General features: G+C 41.0%; 1 protein-coding gene across 1 annotated transcript in view; it reads left to right on the forward strand.

Annotated features, from left to right (window-relative positions):
• Positions 1-3,958, forward strand: part of AIG1 (androgen induced 1) — a 124,493-nt gene that overhangs the window by 100,886 nt on the left and 19,649 nt on the right. The window lies entirely within an intron of this gene.

Below are 3,958 nucleotides of genomic sequence, written 5' to 3' on the forward strand. Positions count from 1 at the left end.
TGTAGGGAACGTGGTTGAATTTTGCTCTAAAAGAAAACATCACTTGTAATTTACTGATATTTGACACTGTAACAGTATAACCTTAAGTTACATGATGTATATTGTTTTCAGATCTCATCTCTTGGCAGGGATGGTTCACAGAAGATATGAATGCCTTAGTGCAGGCATGGGTGAAAGGCAGAGCACCTGTCAGTCTCTGAATACATTCCTCTTCTCCTGACCTTCTCCCCAAATGTGTACCTTTTCATGCTTGTCTAAACTGCACTTCAGCCATGCACTGTATTTAGATTTTAGAAAGAAGTGACATTATCAGGATTCATACATATTTAAGAACAAGGACAAACACTTTCTTGCATACTATACTGGTTAGCACTGAGATCTTTCTTTGTCCAAGCATTTATACGCGTGATTTAATGTGATTCCATTTGTAAAAAGCATGCCACCCTCTTGAGACCCTTGTATTTATCTGCTTTCAATTACATTTGAAGTATTCTGAAAGTCTCCTATACTAATCCCATCCAAGTTGGAAGCCACATAGCTCATGCATGAGACTGTCAAACATGAGTAGTTGCAGATGTCAGTGCACCAGTGGCAGGAATCCAGGAAGATAGATCAAGGCTTAGTCACTGAAAAATACACGCCAGCACATCTCAGATACATAGCATTGTAGCACCTCATGAGGAAAACGTGTCGTGACAGGAAATCAATAACCTCTTGGAGGCAATCTGTTTTTGAAATATTCTTGATTAATTATGCCAGGGTGTGTTTGGCAACTTAGCCTGATCCAGCCTTAACCTAATGCTTTTTGCATGAAGCACTATTGTTACTAGTCTCATAAGTCAAATCTGACAGTTCAAGTTGGGTTTTAAAGGGTCAGGCTATAGATTTTATAATGTCTTTGTGCCCGACAATCCTGTCTTTACTATGGTGTTGTATGCTTTTACTATCAATCAAAATAACAATTGTTTTAAGATGAACAATAGCATTTAGAACTAATTGCATTTGAAGCAAAATGACTCTCCTAAATAAAGTGTGTCATACAGTGTGAAAAGCAAGTCGGGAATGTCAGTGTGTTTTTGTGGCAGAAGGCCTTCATTCAGGATGTTCCCCAGGCTTGTTTGCTCACGTGCCTTCTTTGCAGAGGAGAAGCAGCTAGGAGACCCACAAGCAAGTCTGCATCTCTGTTCATCTTCCCCTGCCTTTCTGCACAAACTCATTTTCGCCCTCAACAAGTTTTTCAGCCCTACCTGCTACTCCATCTGCCTTTCAACAAGTGTGGGAACCCAGCCCATGCCTCTTGGTTTCTCTGCGCCTTCACCACATACCCCCTCTTCCCTGTACCTCAACACATGCTAGTGCCTTAGTCACTCCTGGTCTTAATAATCTTGTGATGCCTTTAGACCCAGCCTTGGCCTTCTGCATCCTGAGCACAGAGTACAAGACCAGCAGCTGCCTTGGTGCCTGGCCACGGCTTGTCACCGTCTGTTGGGTCACTCAGCAGTAGCGGCGTGTGTGCAGCTGCTGGCACACAGCTTAGCCCTGCACTGTTGCACAGGCTTCAGGGATGCAGAGATGGTAGGGCAGTGTTCTGGTCACATGCACTGTTGCTTGAGGAACTCTTCCCTCATGCAGCTCTGCCTTGCAATGGAGTACATGCTGTTCAGAAGACTCAGGGCAATGCACGTCCAGTAAAACTGGACAGACAGAGTGTTGGGTGCAGCAGTGAGACTGTTCTCACCTTAGTCTGCTACTGCTTTCTGTAATACAACAAAAAAGCTTAGGAGGTTACATCCTCTAGAGCTATTTGTTAAAGGAGTTTACATGTGCAATGTAAAGAAATAATTAAATAAAGATAATAACAATGTCTGTGAGATAAATTGTTTGAACCACATTGCAGATAGTTGCAATCACCATGTGATAGACCAAAGTTCGACCTTTGGCTACCTCACCTACACAACACCCAATAAATCCAGTCCCTCAGTAACCACTTCCAAGATTTTAGGTTTCCGAACACCATCAAAGAGTCACCACTTGAAAAAGAAACTGACAAATAATGTTTTTTTTATTTTCCCAAATGTGGAATTTCTTTCCCCAAATTATACTGGCCCAAAGCCCAGGACAAGCAATATTTGGTCCTGGACCAGTGACAGATTCAGAGGCCAATGTATTCAGGTTAGAAAGAGGATACTTTGGCTATCACAAAACCAAAAATATCCTCCTGTGAAAGCCTTAGTACTAGTTCTGGGAGACTGCCAGATACTAGAATTTAATATAGAATATTTTATGTACTGATAAACTTTTCAAGTCAGTTAAAGAGATTTAGAAAATATATTGATACAAATTCTTTTCCCCCTTTTGAGGCCTTGGAGTCATGATATGGAAAGATTTTGCTTTTCAGGGAGAGGAATACTGTTTTCCATATGAGTAATCTTGTTTAAACCATTGCTAAAATACATCTTCAAGCTCTCTTCAGTGATTTTTTTGCTAGGAATACATGAGGCTTAATGACTTTACAAGCACTTTTTCAGCATGACCTGCAAAAAAGTAAAATATTCGTTCATGCAAATTAAGCCTTGGTAATACATGTAAAAGTCTGTGTGTGTGTGTGTGTATATAAGCATTGATTTTAAGGATAATTGTAAGAGACAACAATATATTTCTTTGCCTAGATAAACCTTTTTGCAAATAGTAGCTTGAGAAATTCTAGGGCAGGTGGTTCGACTGGCAAATAAACTGAGCAAAATATGTAGAAAAATTACTTTGCATAACACTGTGATTAATGAGTGCTTCTTGCACAGGATATATCTGTGTGTATATTCCATGTTGTTAATAGTGTGTTTTTTCTAAGGATTTCATGGCAAAAATAAAGACTGGAGGTTGAAAGTAAATTAGGGTCTGCAGGGTTTGCTCAGCTGTGGCTGAGTGCACAGAACCAGGACTTTGTTGATTGTCTTGTATTTTAAAAATCTCCTAAGGGTCAAGCAGTGCCTGCTGGCAGGAGCTGACTGGAGAGTTTGGGCACAGCACAGAACAAACACGAAAGCCTGGCTAAAGGATCCCAGCAAAGGGAGAGAGGTGATTTATGTGACCTTGCACTTGGTATGTATTAATGATACCTGCATACATGACAAGCATTAAAAGTAGTTACGTTGAATTAAACAAAGTTAAAGAAAGTGAAGCGTAGCAATGCTGTTCCATTTGGCAACATGGCACTGGTTTTACACAGTTTTGCTATACTGTATGTGCCGTGTTAGGTCCCTACCATCATCTTGTTTCAAGTTCAAGTGGCCAAGATTTTGTGTGTCATGTTAAGGTATTAAGGATGGGAGCTGCATGAAAGCAGCTTGGAGCAGCAGGAACTGAGATGGAAGAGAGACAGACAGCTCAGAGGGAGGCAACTGAAGAAGCCTCCAAAAGCAGAAGGGAACCAGGACAGGGGGTCAATCAGGGTAACAGCTGATAAATGCTGAAAGGGCCAAGATGTCTCAGAGCTATAAACTTGAAGGATTAGATTGGCTTTCATACCAAATTTTTGTTATTTCTCTATATATGCATGCTTATCTTAGGCTAACACTCAGGAATGGAACTGAGGAATATGATGTGGTTCTTCATTCCTCCATAGCTACCCTGTGTGACCTTGAGTGAGCATGCTGTCTTCATCTTGCCCTTCTTCAAAATGAGGATAGGATATCCTGCCCCTACAGATCAGGGCTGCTGTGAGGGTATGTTTAGTAACGCTTTTGAGGCGCTGAAGTGCTTTAGTGACTGGCACCGTGGAAATTCTATAGATAAATGCCTATATATAACCTCTGTGACACTAGTACAGTCATAGGGTGAGATCAGATTGACACTGCTATTCCAATATATTGTATATACTGCATGTGTCAGAAGAAACAAAATCAAAGCTGTCAACATCAGGTATGCGTGGAGAAAGTGATACAACTCCTCGTAAGTCAGG

The sequence above is a fragment of the Corvus brachyrhynchos genome, unplaced genomic scaffold (assembly GCF_000691975.1).
Source record: "Corvus brachyrhynchos isolate BGI_N302 unplaced genomic scaffold, ASM69197v1 scaffold6, whole genome shotgun sequence".
Classification (NCBI taxonomy): Eukaryota; Metazoa; Chordata; class Aves; order Passeriformes; family Corvidae; genus Corvus; species Corvus brachyrhynchos.